This window comes from Myzus persicae, unplaced genomic scaffold, assembly GCF_001856785.1.
Source record: "Myzus persicae strain clone G006 unplaced genomic scaffold, MPER_G0061.0, whole genome shotgun sequence".
Classification (NCBI taxonomy): domain Eukaryota; kingdom Metazoa; phylum Arthropoda; class Insecta; order Hemiptera; family Aphididae; genus Myzus; species Myzus persicae.
The window spans coordinates 281,643-298,923 of NW_019102632.1; the positions used below are offsets into that span (position 1 = coordinate 281,643).

General features: G+C 33.2%; 1 pseudogene; it reads left to right on the forward strand.

Annotated features, from left to right (window-relative positions):
* Positions 1-312: 312 nt before the first annotated feature.
* LOC111032821 lies at positions 313-3,032 on the forward strand (annotated as a pseudogene).
* The last annotated feature ends 14,249 nt before the right edge of the window (positions 3,033-17,281 follow it).

Below are 17,281 nucleotides of genomic sequence, written 5' to 3' on the forward strand. Positions count from 1 at the left end.
ATGATTATACCCGAAACAGAAAAATAATGATTTATATCATTTTTAGTCTTCAATTAAATGAGAAAAAAGTGGATCATTAATGAGTGCATGTCCTGATTGTGTTGTATCTTCAGCTACAGATAATTCAAACTATGTTCTTTGTGTTCAAGGCCATGGACAATTGCTGGAGCAATTGCTGAAGTTGTTTATCTTTGGTGGAGATGGCGAAGCGTTAGAATGTTTATGTAATTTTCCACAAAAATTCAGGAAGAAGGCTTCTAAGTAAGTTAAATTAATAATAATAATACATTGGTTTCTGGATAATATGCTAATATGATACACCAGCATAACACACGTCAAGTATGAAGACCCCTTTTATTTATGAAATAGCTGTATATAGCCTATAAAACTCAAATTGTTTTCCATTGTTTTTGTTGAATTGGCAAGGCACTGGTGAGGGTTGTATATATCAGATATTTTACTGAGAGACACTGTATTTATATTATGTTATTGAAATATATAAAACATATTGAGACTATCAATGTTAAAATGTACATTGAAATGTAGTTTGGCAGAATAAGAATACTGCTTTTAATTTTTAGAATAAACAAGCATTAATAGTTTTTGTGGGAGTGATTGTCTTCTAAAACTAAGTTTTCGTTGGTTTTACGTCTTTATTAATTGTTAATTTATATGTTTAATAAGCGGGATGAACATATTGAAGATACAGTATTTTTAAATGAAAAAAATTCAGAGCTACAAGATATGATTTAACGATTACCTCCTATTTTGACAAACCACAAAACAGGGTCTGCCGATTCGGTTTTAAATCATACTCAAGTTAAAGTAATGTCAAATCAATTAAAGTTTTAAATATCATGGTCAAATATTTAATATCGTTCTATTTTATAATTTCAACAGGTTGTTATAAGTATGGAAGATAATAATTTAGCGTTTTATTCTTTGTCATTAGCAGTTGGCTAAGAAGTAAAACTAATTCGCAACATTTCGTTACACAACCATAGATCAAATGTTCGAGTTGTATCATTTAGTTCAGATAATTTAGCAATGTTCGCTGGAGATTCAGAGTCTATAAAAGTGTGGAGTAGGAAAACTTAATTGTATTCGAACTGTTGAGACGTCTAGTGCTGTACAGTGTTTATGTGTGCTCCCTGGAGACCGACACATTTTAGCTGGACTTGAAGATGATAAATTGTTGGTAATTGACATAGCCGAAGGAGATATAATTGAAAGCATTTCTACTCATCAAAAAGATTTAAAGTCAATTAATATGTTACCAGATGAGGTAAAAAATAATATTTACTTTTGTTTTTACCATTCTAATACAATTTTTTTTTTAAACAAACAACAGTTGGGTTGTGTAACAGGTGGTGGTCATAGTACAGTTAAACTATGGCAATTAGACCTAGTAACATTGCCGAGTTCTGATAAAAAAGTGTTAACATAGTTACACTTGAAGACATTAGAATTAGATGAAAATGTACAGTGCGCAAGAGTAAGCCCAGATAACAAATTGCTGGCAGTTTCTCTTTTAGATAACACAGTCAAAATATTTTTTATGGACACGTTGAAGGTGAATGTTATTATTGTACTCTAAATATATAAACGAAAAACTTTTTATGACCGTAGAACAATGAAAATGATATATTTTTTTTAGCACTTCATTGATCTTTATGGACACACATTACCAGTAAATGATATGGACATAAGTTATGATTCATCAATCATTATAACTGCAAGTGCTGATAAGACAATCAGAATTTGGTGCTTAGATTACGGAGATTGTCATAGGCGCTTAATAGGTCTACATTGACCAGTATTAAATTTATTCCTATGACCCATCAATTTTTCATTACCGACGAAAATGGAAACATTAAACATTGGGACGCTGATGTTTTTGAGAGAGTTTTAACATTTCAAGTAATTAATTATTATTATTTTTGAGTGTTACTATATGTTATGTATTTAATTTGGCTTAGGGTCACAGAGGTGAATGCCGTAATATGTCTGTGAGCGGAAATGGTTATTATGTTGTGAGTTGTGGCTAAGGCAATGCTATACGTTAATTTGAAAAAACGGAAGAGCCCCTTGTATTAGAAGATGAGCGGGAAAAAGATGATAAAGAACTAGCCACTGAAGAAACCAATGTATATGGAGGGTCATCTGTTCTCGCATTGCCGACAAAAAAAGACCATTTCATCAGAGAAAGCTGTAATACAAATTCAATTCATTAATATTGTTCCTAAATGTTTTTAATTTTATTATTTTTAGGCTGAATTATTGTTGGAATGTTTAAATGTGATCAAAGAATACAAAGATAACCTATTAGAAAGTGAAATTAAAGATGGTGACAAACCAACATTACCAATAATAATCACTGCTTTTAATGTTAAAACCACTGACAATTATTTATTGGAAATAATTAAAACAATACGCTCTAGGCAAATTGAATTTACTAGAATAATCTCATTTTATAATTCTTATTATTTGTATAATGAGTTAAAAGTTAAACTAATATAATTTACTTAATTTCTAGTGAGTTGGAAGAGGTTTTATTTCTTACGCCTTTTTCAAGCGTCTGTTATTTTATGGAAGCGTTAATACCATTGTTAAATCATATGCACCATGGAATTGAGCCAGTTGTCCGATCACTCGTATTCTTAGTACAAATTGCACAAACCAATATCATCCATCAGTGATATGACACCTATCCTAAGGCAATTAAATGTACTTGCTACTAAGCAAACAAATGAATTTAGAGTATGTAACAAATTTACTGTATTAAAATGAGTGAACAATATTTATTAATTAATTTATGTATTAAATAGGATTTAGTACGAGAAAATTTTCACCCTTTGATGTTCATAAATAAAAGCTAAGAAGAGGAAGAATTGGTATTCAACATAACACAAAATGTTCAAAAGAAAAGAAAACGCCAAAAGCATTAACTGTTAAAGAGTTTGATTGTTAATATCTATTCAAATATTATCATGTTAATTATCCAATCTGATTTGTATTCAATATTTAAATGAATATAAATTGTTTTTAAAAAAAATGCATCGTAAATTAATTATACATTTGTATTATACCATAAGTGCTATTGTATACAACGCTAACGTTTCATTCAATTTGAGAAAGTATATGATCGGACCACAGGTGATGTGGCCGGTCTTGGGAGAGGTATCGAGAAATTAATGAAAAAAATTGCACGGTACGGGATTTGAACCTGCGACCCACGCGTCGGACTGCCGGACGCGTAACACTAGGGCCACCTGCTAATTATTCATTAAATCTCGATATTCCCCCTTTAGGCCAGAGTGGCAGTGTGTACGGTTGAGAGAGAGTGATGAGGCGCTGGGGCCGTGTCATATATTATAGTTTGTTGTAATTTTCCTCTTTAATATTATGAAAAAAAACAGAAAATGTGTGTACATAATATGTTTGTTGTTGCACTGGTTAAGATTGATTTTCTATTAACAAATCATCAATTATAGTGCTTCTCGAGAGTAAGAATGTTATTGTTCTGAAAATAAATTTAAAATGTATTGCAACTTATCTAGAACTTATAAAATATAACATATTAAATGTATTATACTTATAATGTACACATTTACAGTTTATTTTATCTATAGAAGCTTAAGTTTAAATCATTAGCCTAGAGTCAAATATCCTAATGTGTGGCTGCTTGATCACAGCTACCATAGCTGTTATTTTCTACTTTTATCATATAAACTTACTGTGCTAAATTGTATATACTGTTTATTATGTCAAATAATAAAAAAAATAGAAGCTAAAGTAATGTGGTCAACGTTAACTATATTCGGCAGCATGAAAAATGAACACTCGCTCTCGTTGTTACTGTAGTACTGTAGTTAACTATTGATTTTCGTAATTTTTCTATAACACTGCTATCATGTTAATTTATATCATCATAAAAATAAAGAAAACCTTACTATATAAAAAATTTAAATAAAATAACACCCACATTATAAATAATTTGTTATTTCAAAAATATATATAAATTTGTGATTTGGATACCACTATCAAAAAAATGCTACTTGACACATGACAAACAATGCTAATTCATTGTGACCCCGACTATAACTTTGTAACTAAATAGGAGCAAGTAAATGAGACGAACATAAATTTGCTCTTATCGAAATTAGATGGGAACAAGTAACTGCACATATCAACTCTTTAAAATTGTATTTAAATACAGATAAAAATTTATCCAATCAGAAAGTATTTAAAATGTTGACTTGTTTTCAGCAGTTGAAGAACATTGGCAATTTTCAATTTTTTTAGTTTTTCACGGGCCGGTTTGAATACTTCTGAGGTCCGTGTGTCGGGCACACTTGGTGTCTATGGTTAAGCATTCTCTTTATAATAATAATTACAGTAAGCATGTACCTACCTATGGTTATTACCAAAGCTGGGCATCTTAGATATTTTTTTCAACTAGCTAAAGTTGAGTTACTTTAATACAAAACCTAACTCAATCGGAATATAAGTCAGTTTCTGACATTTTCTACATTTTTTCTAAAGTTCGGTGAAAATAATAACCTTAAATTAAAGTAATAGTTAGAAGTTGGTTTTTAATATTTTAAAATATAAATTTAAGACCCTTTTGTTCAAAATATGTAAGGTATTACAAAAATTAATTACTCGATGTCTTAAATTATTGGTGATTTAACTAATAATTTCATCAAATGACTCAACTTTGAAGTAAGTAGGTGATAATACTTATAACCCCTACTTCTTGGAAACATATTAGAATATCTGTCATTAAAACACTGAATGTATAACAACATAAGAAATGTACAAAATGTTCAAATAGTATAATACTATAATATTCATATAATATCAATATGTATATCAATTGGCCACTATAACCATAGGCACCGTGGTTAAGTTAGGTATTGTATAACCAATATAAGAAATTAATGAGAAATAACATGACAAGAAAAATGTTTTTATCATAAAATTGAAAACTGTGTTAGTATTATTTTCAGTATTATAGCGATTGTAACAGCTGGCCAGTTCGCGATCCACAATCTGTGAGTTATTACTTTATTCGTATTGTTATATTCATATAAATCATATTACAGCTCTAATAGCTGCCTTGTAAGTTGTAATATATATATATTATTGGGTCACATATTTAGCGGCTCACATAGCTTGCCATATTATTTGTTAATATATTATTTTTAACTGTTGGACCAGGAGGTGCTAAAAATTGGCATCGACGCATTGTGCATCTTATAATGCTATACAATATTAGAATATAGATTAATATAAATTATACAATGGTGTACATTGGTGCATTTGTTGTATGCAAAGTACTAACTACCAAGACAATAATAATAATTAAACAACACATATATCAATGATATCAGTATTCCATTTCAATAGTTGTTCATATTTTTATAATTCCCTTACCTTAATAAACTATTCTAAAAATTGATGAATCAGTTGACAGATGTAATATTGTTCTATTTATATATTTTTACATACTTAAACATACTAGGCACTTATTAGGGCCGGGAACAAACAATATTAGGTAGGGCGACCGGTTTCCGAAATACTTCGTTGGGCACATTATCGTGGCACAGTAGATTTATTTACCTATTATTATTTTATTTTTTATAGATTTATTTTGACATTCACTTTATCACGCACTGATCGACCTATGTGTTTTTGTGTGTTTAGGGGCGTTATAGCTCAGCTAGAATTAGTTGGGTTCGCCGCACAAATACTAATGAGCTATGTGGTGAGGTAGTCAATAGTCATGTATAATAACTAATAAGGTGTGTGTGTATGTGTGTATAATTTGCACCTCTAGACCAACACTGGCAAAACTCAAAATTTAGTTTTGAGAAAAAGCGATTTAAAGTTTGAATCTAAGTCTCTGAGAGCTCTGTACCTATATGAGTTTGGAACTAAGAACTTAAATAGGTACTTCCGAACATACCTACTTATTAGAATATAGGTAGGTACCTACATGCATTTTTCAAGTATTATAAAATACTCTCATAAACTCAAAAAGTTAGACTTATGGCCTTTCACAATTATTTTTATTAAATGCTGCAATACTGCGATATATACGACATATATATCGTGCTATCGGCATCGGAATATTATTTGAGAAATCATAGAAATGATTAGTAAGCAACCTATCTGTTTATTTTAAGCATTTTTTTCTTAAGTTACCTACTGATTAAAAATTTAAAAAAACATTTATACAATCCATACAATTTAGTTGTTAATTAAGAATTAAGTTATTATTATTATTATTGTTATGGTTATTATTATAATTATAGTGCCTATTATTGATCCGTGGTTACCTATTATAGCGACATATGTTAGCTATGAGACAGTAGTGTAGAACACATTGTAGACTAGCCAAACACTTGAAGTATAATTACTTATAGAGACGTACCAGCAATTTCTGGCAATCGGCATTTTGGGCAGAGAGTTAAAGACGGTTTCAGCAGCAGGAGACAGGCAGGATGCTGATAATTACTTAAGTTCCTCATCGTTGTGATTTGAATTATAAAAAAAAAAATTTTAAAAACATTATCAACAATGATCAATACCATAATAGTAGGTATATTATACAGAATTACAGCTGGTATATAATTCACTAATTAGTTATAAGTAGAGAGCTGTGATTTATATGTAATATAAAAGAAAAAATATACATTACAAACATAGTACATTTATGTACCTATATTATATTATTATGTAACAAAAATTACCAAAATATGAAATAAAAATTTGAATTATGGGAAAGTAAAACAATGGTAAACCATATGTGTTTTCAAATTTTAAAATTAAAACTACGACGATCTTTACACTGACTTACATTTATGGTTTTAAAATATCATGAAATTTATTTTCTATAACTACACACGTACAATATTTTTACGAGTTATAGTATCGGAGTACAATTACAAAAGGGTTATTACCCGTTTATCATACATAAATAAATAAATATATAAATAATATATAAAAGTGAATAAATTATTCGAAAAAAGGACTAATTAATATGATATTAAATAAAAATTTTAATTACACTGAATCAAGGGTATGTCAATATTATTTTTTTTAGAATATAAGCATTGTGCATCATTTGATATTGTTGATATATTTTTAGACAATAACATTTTGCATTCAATTTCAACTATTTATATAAATTAAGATTTCTGATGACGATTTTACAGGGATGTATTTTATATTTTTTTATTTAGGTTTAGGAACCTTACGAAAGACTGATAAAACGGCTACATACGGATACGGTCACATGTTAACATCACCAAAAATAACAGGAAGACCCTTCGAGAGGTTCACTATAGACTACATAGGGCCAATTAATCCTCCGAGTAATGGATATTCATACATTTTAGTAGTCACATGCGCGACTACAAAGTATGCCATAGCAAAGGCATATAGGCTTGCTGACTCAAAATCAACGGCAGCATTTCTCATAGACGTAATATTGCAGTTCGGGGCGATAGGGGAAGTACCTACATTGAGATAGTTGGTTACACTTTACAAATAAATTAGTAAAAGACCCATTAAAAGCACTGAATATACAAAATACTAAATTAATAATAGCTTACAGCCCCCAGAGTCAACCGACAAGTTTAATGGTACTTTGATCGATATGATAAGTCAATTTGTACAAGAAATAACAAATTGCTGGAATCAATATTTAAAATACATAATTAATTAATTAAATACCTATAGCGATTGTATCGTCATTGTACATTTAAAATTTTACAATAGTAGTTACGTACTTGAGATATGTGAGATATGCCAAGATATATAATATTAAGTAGTAAATATCCATAATCAGTACCTTTTATATATTTTTGCTTCTCTCCAAAAATTAGTTTAACACGCCACTTCTATTGTGTATGCCTGTAACCTCAAACCTGTATATCTATTATATTATTAAAATACTGCATTTTTTATAATTTACGCTAAAAACTTAACTTATTCATTTTAATAATTTTGAAAAAGTCGTAACGTGTTTTGGCAAGACAACATACTTACTAATATAAGTTTTGTCAACTTGGAGATATCCAATAATTATGTATATAATCTATAATGCTATAAGTCAAATACGTAACCTTAATGAAAACGGTAATATCTCGAGAAAATCGTAGGTAAAAACGTAAATAAATGTTGTTGTACCCATATTTTTAAATAAAAGTACCTAAGTAAAGACAACGTTTTTTTGTAAATCATTATTATAATTATTGATGTTAAAAGATGCATGCAGTTTAAAAATAGTATATCATTGTAGATTATAAAAATATTCTACCCAAGCGAATACCACCCATCAGGATTGCTGCGATTATGGAGCCACAAAACTGGAATGCGGATAACGCCGACCCGGCGACTAGGAAATACACGGGTTTGACAACGGTATTGAGGTACAACCACCATAATAGAATCGCTGCTGTGGCAGTGAGTGTCGGGCGGATCGCACGCCTGTTGAAGAACTTCAAGACGCCCTTCCTCCGCACTGGACAGGCCACGACCTCCGGCTCTCTGATGAACACATTCAGCACGCTTTCTACCAACCTAGCTGTTACGTTGACCGTAGAGAAGAGAACAAACAACAACGTCATGGCGGGCCAAGCGAACTTCATCAACTCGACACATATCAGGCGCAGAACCGAGCGGAAGTCGTCCAAAGGGCACGTCGTGTACCAAGCGTCGTTTAACATCATCGAATCCATAACTTATTGTTTAATAATAATAAAATAGTTCCAGTTGCATGAACTGAACTAATTTCTAGAATTAACAAAAGTAATATTTTCCGAGATTTGTGGCAGATAAACAATCGGTCTCCCACGGAAACACGAAGTAAAAAAAAAATTCTAGGTGTAACGTCCTCTCTCCACGTATCGCTCTGTTACTCGCGACCTGTGTCGATCTGTTTACTTTTACGAGGTCTCGGGGACTCGACCTCGGTGGGTGATATTATTGTTAGTGATCAGGGTTATCTTATGTGAAGCAAAGTACTCAACGTAAATATATATAATGTATCTGTTATTAATATTGATGTATAAATGTAATATATTTATGTTTTAACATCAGATTTACTTAGAAACTATAACTAAGAGTTACCGATCCTGCCATAGTGTGTCGTGGGTGCCGATATCCAATGTGGGTTGATTGGTCGTCCACGGTCCTCTTCAGGTCGTTGTCAGCCCTCGACTTCCAATTTAGACCATCGACTGTCGACCATCTATTGACTCTTGACTTATCTATCGACTTTCCGCTACCCACCATCACCACCTATTAACTCTTGACTCTATCTATCGAATGCTCGGAGTAATGGTCGGTTAAAATGACGTGTGCTAAACATCGCGTCAGCATAATATATATTACATACATATATACACATTTTCCATTACTAACATTCAACATATTACCCGTGCTTAACGCAAGGAGTACTGTACTACTGTAAGATGTCGATGACGACAATTGTTACATAGGTACTGCAGCGATCTATACAAATCAATATAATATATTATACTAGCTTTCAGTAAAATCAGACTTTGCCCCGGAAAAATTGAAAAATTATAAAATACCTTAGATTACGACCAAACCAGTGTCGGTATTTTTAAATGCATTTAAAGTTCAAATTTTGAAGAAACTCAACATAATCTCGAAAATATGCAAATTATTTATAGTTTGATATCCTTAATTTTTTTCTTTTCACATCTAACGAATATTTAAAAGGAGATTTCCCACAAATTGTTTTTTCTTAAACAATGAAAAAGTTATCTGAGTAAGTCACTTATTGATTTAAAAATTAATATCTTTTTCAAAGTATTCTCTTTGAGTATTGTATAGGTAGGTTAATCTTAAATTATTTACTATCTTTAATATTTTACTAATTTGTGTTAATTAGTGAGTGTTTCTGTAAAAATGTAACAAAGGTAAGAAGAATCTGTTAGTATTATTAGTAACGTAGAATCTACCTTAGACAACCTTACAATTGTAAATTATAATGTATATAATGCATAGTATTGATGTAGAAATATATATTGGTGAATAAATAAATGATTGTTCAGACGAATGAAGCTAAAATGTGATGAGGTGACACTAATTTGTTATTTGTATGCATTTAACACCACTACCAGAAGAGCACTCACGATTGCACAACTGCACAAGGCAGTACCGCTGTCAGTACTTACGTCTGGAATTCGGCGTGAGCGTAGGTGCGATGGCTAAGTGTTTTATTTTACGATTGTTTTAAAATTATATCAACAAAAGTGTTTCTGTCCGAAAATTGTGTTCAACTTTTATTTAAGACTTTAGTGGTGAATATCACTTTTGGAAAAGGTAACAAGACACTGTAGTATTTACTTTCTCATCCAGTACTCGTTATCGTGGTCCGTTGAGAAAGAGTAAGACTTTATTTAGGTCAATGAGATCTCACATTCAAAAATCCAACACTCGTTGTCGTAGTCAGTTGTTCAAGAGTAATGGGACCTCAGAGTTAATGAGTAGAAATACTATGGGGTTTGGTTAAATCATTTTTTAGTGCAGTCTCATTACCAGTGGTCACCAAAAGGGGAATTTAAATAAGCTTTTATCATAGGTGTCGATATTTACTCGTTTAACGGTTTGGGAATCGGAAACCGAAATATATCTGTGAAATATAACTTCAAGCTTTGTGTGGCGTATACGACAAGTCTCCGGTAAGACATTTTGCTGGGTATAAAAGTAAGAGTAGATACAAAATATATACAATTTATATAGTAGCATACAAATATAACATAAGCTCAGCCCTTCTGGCTCAACAATTTAATAACAATATACTAAATTATACAATTGCCTGTTTGGCATACACACTACATAATAAAAATACAGTGATAAGTGCCTATGTGACATTCATAACAAATAATAATAAATAAGCATATTTAAATATGGCCATTTGTGCCAACATATATATATTATATATATATTATAATACAAAGAAGCCATAATCATAGACCATGTAGTTATTTATTTAAAATAATTTGTTCACACTTGCTACATCATATTTTCACAACACTATTCACTATGTATTATACCTCTTAAATATTTTTACATAAATACGCACATTATTCAAAATTATTATTATTTTACATAAAACTTCTTTTTTTCTTGAAGATAATTCACAATCTGTACACAATTTTTACATTAAACAAATTAACAATAAAAGAACCTAAGAAATAAGATTAAAATAACACAAGTGACGTGAAGAGAAAGTGAATCGTTGGTAACACCGCCTTTCCTAATTTGTTAGGTCTCAATAACATTTACGTTTTTAAATTTTGGTGGATGCGTTTGTACACTATTTTTGTTACTTCTTGGTGATAGTACTTATTATTAGATCTTTGTGTAGAGAAAGTTTAGGAACATACAATGTAGGTACGTGGGTTAGTAGGCTCAGTGTAATTCATTGAAATGCCTGAATTGGTCTGATGTTTGAAGGTTTGCTAATAAGTACCCCAGATTGTGATTCCATAAGACCCAAACTGGTCTTAATATTGACTTATGTACAAGTAGCTTGTTTGAAGTGCTATTTTTGAGTTGAGGAGGGTAAGTCTATTGTTAGCTAACTTTTTCTCTTTTAAGTGAGGGAGCCTAGGTTAGTCTTTTATTTAGTATTTTGAATTATAAGTATTCAATTTAAGTTCGGACAGGGATGAGGATGTTATATGGAGTAATTGAGGTCACAATTGGAGAGATTTTTCTAATGTGAAAGTGACTTGCAGAGATTTGTCAATATTTATTTTGATTTTCCGTTTTTTCCCACTCTTCAATTTTTATTTTTTGACCATGAAGAGCTTTTGAAACTAGGTTCATATTTGAACTTGAAGCAAGAATAGCACTGCCATCATTGTATGAACCAAGAATCGTGTTAGTGGGTTGATGTATGTCAGCTGCACCAACATTGCATATATCGGGTGATAAGTCACTACAATGTGGAAATCAAGCATATATTGGGTGGGTGGATGAAAAACTGTTACTCTGACATACGACAAAGAATCCATTTTGATATGATTTTAAAATAAGATATTAGGGAGGAGGCATAAGTGTTTCAATTTATAAAGTAAGATTTCAAGTCAGATTCTATCGAAAGATTTCGCAATATCTAAAAAGAGTCCAAAACAGTATTCTTTGCTCTCCAGATCAGTTGAGATTTCATCAGCTAAACGATGAATTTGTTGAATTGTAGAGTACCTATTGCGGAATCTAAATTTATTATTTGATATAATAGAATAATCTTGGAAATGGTAAGTAATCTTTTCAAGAGCGTCTCTTCAAAAAGTTTACCAAGGACTGGAAGTAAACTTATAAGTCGGTATGATAGGTCAAAGAGATTTTCTCTGCGTCTGGTAAGTCTTTTGGTTGTTTTCCAAAGTGATCCGTCATTTAGTTCCAAAGACTTCATGTACAATTGAAACTGTTCGGATTTATGTATGTGCAGTTTATACTTCAAAAGATTAGTTGCACAATTAAACATTTTTTTATGACTAGATATCGTGTATTTTGCAAATTGGTTGTAGCACGAAGTTTGTTTATGATAAGTGGTTTTATATTGAGACTTGAGATTAAGGAAGAATTTATGTTATGTGGCTTGATACGTAATGTTACCATAGTGGCTACTTGTCGAATTGTTTGAAAAATACATTTTTCTGCGTTGTCTACGTTAGAATGTGTTTTAAGTGCTATTTTCAGATTAATATTTTGGTCCAAATTGTATTTAAATATATCCAGTCATCCGCTTATTTTTTAAATAAGGTCTAGAGTTTAGTGTCACATCGCCAGCCATCAATACAACTATAGGATAGTGATCACTCGATAGATCACACATATTTTAGATGTTGGAATTTAAATGTTTGGGAACTTTGAAAATAAAGGAATCAAGTATTTCGGATAATCTATTTGTGTGAGTTGGTCATTGTGTTGGGGGGTTGGATGGGAAAATGAAAGATAATAGATTTATCGTTAAGAACTTGAGGTGTGCTGAAATTCTTTGGTTTGGGGTCCTGCCATCCCAAATAGAGTGTTTTGCGATGTAGTCAACACTAGTTTTGAAAGAATGACCTAACAGTTAAAAAAACCTGTTGAAGTCCTAGCTGTTAATTTCGTAACCGAGTGAGCAGTAAATAGTGGCAATTTCGATCTGTATGTTTTGTGTTCACATAGAAATAATTGTTGCTTGCATTTGTAGTTCTTGAAAGCTTGAAAATTCATGGTATTCTATGTCAAAAAAAATAACTATCGCAATACATGCATGAGCAGAGGTCCAGGGGATTTTCAGTTTTGTGTAATTGAGTAATCACATAATGTTCAAGTTTGAATTTTGGGTGAGATGCTTTTCGATAATGATGGCTAGTGGGAGGCTGAGGAAATGGACTTGAGTTTTTTTCATTGAGTAGATATTGCAATTCATTTTTGTGTTGGAATACACCATTTGGGTTCCACAGAAACATTGTTAATTATTTTTTTTAAGGGAACTTTATTGATTACTGTCGTTAGCAGGGAGATAAGTGGGTTAATTATTGATTGAAGTTATTTATTGAATGAAGTCAGTTGATTCATCAAATTTTAGAATCGAGATTGTTTTGTTGGAACTGGTTATTAGTTTGTTTATTTTGAACGGTTTTCACGTTTTCGCGTTTAAAGTTGTTGCCGATAAATGCTTGTACATTGTTTTCAAAAGTTTGGGTTGATGAGGTATTAGGATTTTTTTACTGTCTTCAATTTGGTTGTTAGGAAAGTTTTACATTTTGTTTGGATGTCTTTATAGATATAACATCCACTATTGCACAGGATTATCTCCTTTAAAAAATACATTCGATACAACAAATGGTTGTTTATTATACAATTTTGAATGTACGATAGACATTTTGACAGCTTTAGCATTGGACTAAGTTTGAGAACACAGAGAATGGGGTTCAACTTAGTGGTATTGGAAGAGACTCGACGTGGAGTGCACAGTCTTAACGGATATTGTTAACTCTTCAACATGTGCCTCCGTTACAAGATGATTCCATCCACATGGACGAAAGCAGTGTCGGTGCTAATTTACAAGCAAAGCCCGAAGGAGCACCTTGGAAAATTGCGACTCATCTCACTCAGCTGAGTGCTGTATAAACTATATGTGTGATGTGTCACCGACCAACTGACAAATGTGCTCACGCCAAACAAGGTTCTAAACTCATGCCAGAAAGGATTCTTGCGTTTGGACGGCAGTTTAGATTACGCGGAACCACTCAATGGAGTGCCTGAGAAGGCCAGGATCTACGGAGTGGACAACGAAATTGCTTGGTGCATTTTTTAAAACGAATTCGGCGCGATTTCGCACATCGTTTTGGAGCTGTAATTGATATGAGTGGGGCTGGTGTGAATATTCTATTCTCCACTCAGTACATCTACATTGGTGCTATTTCGTCAGTGATCATGGGAGACTTATGACTAAAGACCAGGGCTTGAAACTGATTTTCGATACCGATTTTGAATAGCGGTTAAAACCGTTAAAAACCGAAATCGAAATCGAAACCAAAACTGAAACCGGAAAAAATCAATACCGGTATCTAAAACCGAAACCTAAGCCGGAAAAAAAATTTTCGGTTTCAAGCCCTGCTAAAGACATTCTGGTGTAGTCTGGCATCAAGCAGGGGGAGCCGTCGAATAGTCTCCTTTTCATTACGACTATGGATCAGGTTATGGTACTCCTGCAGGAAGAGTCCATGAACCACAGGGTACTTGCATTTGCCTACTACTTATAGCCGATAGTTCGGGGGAGCTTCAAGAGTTCATTGACGAGGCCTACGACGATCTGGACATGCTTGATCTCTGGCTTAATGCAGATAAGTATGAATCGCTGCACCTTTCTGGTCGACGACCGGCCGGTTGGTGTTCGGACCCCGCAGTTAACTCGAGTGGTTCCTCCTTTCACCCGCTGGGTGAGGGTGACTGGGTGAGGAGGTAACATTCTTGGGAATCCAGGTCGGGTTGAGCTCTGCCCTTTTTCACCCTCGAGATCATTAACATCGGTTTCGCCAGGAGTAAACTCGTCCCGGAACAGCTTATCGATGCGCTTAAAACTTTTTTCTACTCTTTTACCGTCAATGGGGATGGGGAGAAAGCAGAAGCAGTCATTGAGGAGGTCAACCCGAAAAACATTGAGACTCGACTGAGGCAATACCATGATCGCTAAACCTGATCAATTTAGAGCCGATGATGTGTGGCCCCTCGCTTTGATTCTTCCCACATCTTAAGAGATGGAGACTTCACGAGGTTCGTGATTTAATACCTGCTTGAGGGTTCTATAAAGTGGCTCGTATTTCTCTCTTAACCTGTAGCTTTGTGACAGCAACACCATGCTGCCTCTCCGTGACATCTTTATTGAGCCCTATCAATAGTTTGGGTTTAGGCCTATCATTCCCGTGCTAGCCTTCATTGACAATAAATTTGAAAAACGTAGTTGTAAGCACAAATTGATTCAAGGAAATGCTGGGAATCAGGATGTTAATAATTCAAAACACTTTTTAATGGTTTAGGTGGATGAGCAATTTGTTTCAAAAAAACTTTACCCTTTGTACAGCAGAGACCTGGAGGTTTTTTTGATAATTTCAATGTATCATAATATCTGGACTTCATATTCCTATAGAAACGTTATTGAAGAGAAACTTCTTTATAGAGAGCAGTGATATACGCCGCGCCGGTAGTCTGCGCCTCTGTGGCTTCATATTCGTCCTTCCAGGTTTTAGTAGCTCAATCACTTTCGCTCTTTTAAAATGTTTTTGTAATTTTGTAGTAGCTAAAATATCATTGTAGAACGTAGTTGGCTAGGCGTAAGTTTTTGGTCCTGCGAAATTAAAAACTTAGATTGTGCCCCATCGAAACCTCCACCCTTGTTTAGTTTGGTTTTCTTTATTGCATTATGCACCTCATCTTATATTTGAAAGCATTGCCTAAGGTTATACTAGTATACCTACTAGTAAAAAGTTTGCTGTGAGCTAAGTCACATCACTGGCTGATGTCCCTTGAACATAACAGAACCCTTTGGGACATCACACGATAAATCATCCTGATAGGGTCTTCGATATCGTTGCCAACTCATAGAGCTCTACTACTCATATAGGAGCGCAAGATGAAAACTTTGCCTCCTACAAATTGTATCAGTCGTTGTGCTGCATTTATAGGCAATTATGGTTCTGAGTTAATGGCATTCCTCAAGCCTTACCTTGAGGGCTACTAATACACACAAATACCTTCTCCAAACCAGGTTCCAGATTAGATTAGGTTAGGTTAGGGTGCTGGGCCGCGTCACTTAGGTATTGGGCCCCCTCGGAAGCCTGGAAGTCATTAAAAATAGTTCTTACCATATCCAACTTGGTGCACTGGATGTACAATTAAGCCTTCGTCGGGGCACACTATCACCGGTCGAGAAATACTTACAGGTTTGCCAACAACCGTTACGCATACCTTGGGCAAAGGAATTCTATAGCCGAAAAATCTCATCATAACAATGTAGGAGAGTCCTCATAGAGCATTGGTATTTTTTACGATCCACACAATGGCACAGTGTAGAACAGTTTTCTCGTCTGATCACCAATTGACAGATTTAAGTATTTGAAATGGTGCGAGTCCGGGCATCGTAGGTTCACACAGTTAGCTTAGTATTTTCATCGTCATTCGTCCACAAGTTGAATGGTAGAGGTTTCGATCCTAAGCTGCTCTAATTCCCGATGATCATCTTGGATGTTTATCTTTTATGTTGGAATTTGTATGGAATTTTGAAAATCCTTCTTTATTAAAATCTATTTTTCCCTTACTAACACATAAATTTAAAGTTTTATCACAACTAATGAAGTAAATAGTCTCAATATAAATAGTTTCAACTGTATTATGTGTTATTTTCCCCTCCTGTTCTAATATAATATATAAAGCTCTAGTAGTCGGTCACCGCAAAGTAAGCTGTCTGCTGGTAATCGCCGTCGTCTTGACAATGCTCAATTTCTCAAGGCCTGAATCACGATTTTCAACTCTTTTTTTGCCAAAAACCTCTGACCAGCTACACGTTTGATCAATCATGTCTACTGTCCTAAGAGAAATCACGAATACCACATGATCGATTATTTTATCTGTCTTGCTAAATTGTACTTGGACTCTGTTCAACCATGATGATGAGCTAATCCACTAGTATGGGCCCAAAGTGGACTAATCCGGTGGTAGTCTTCAGTAGTCCAATCTG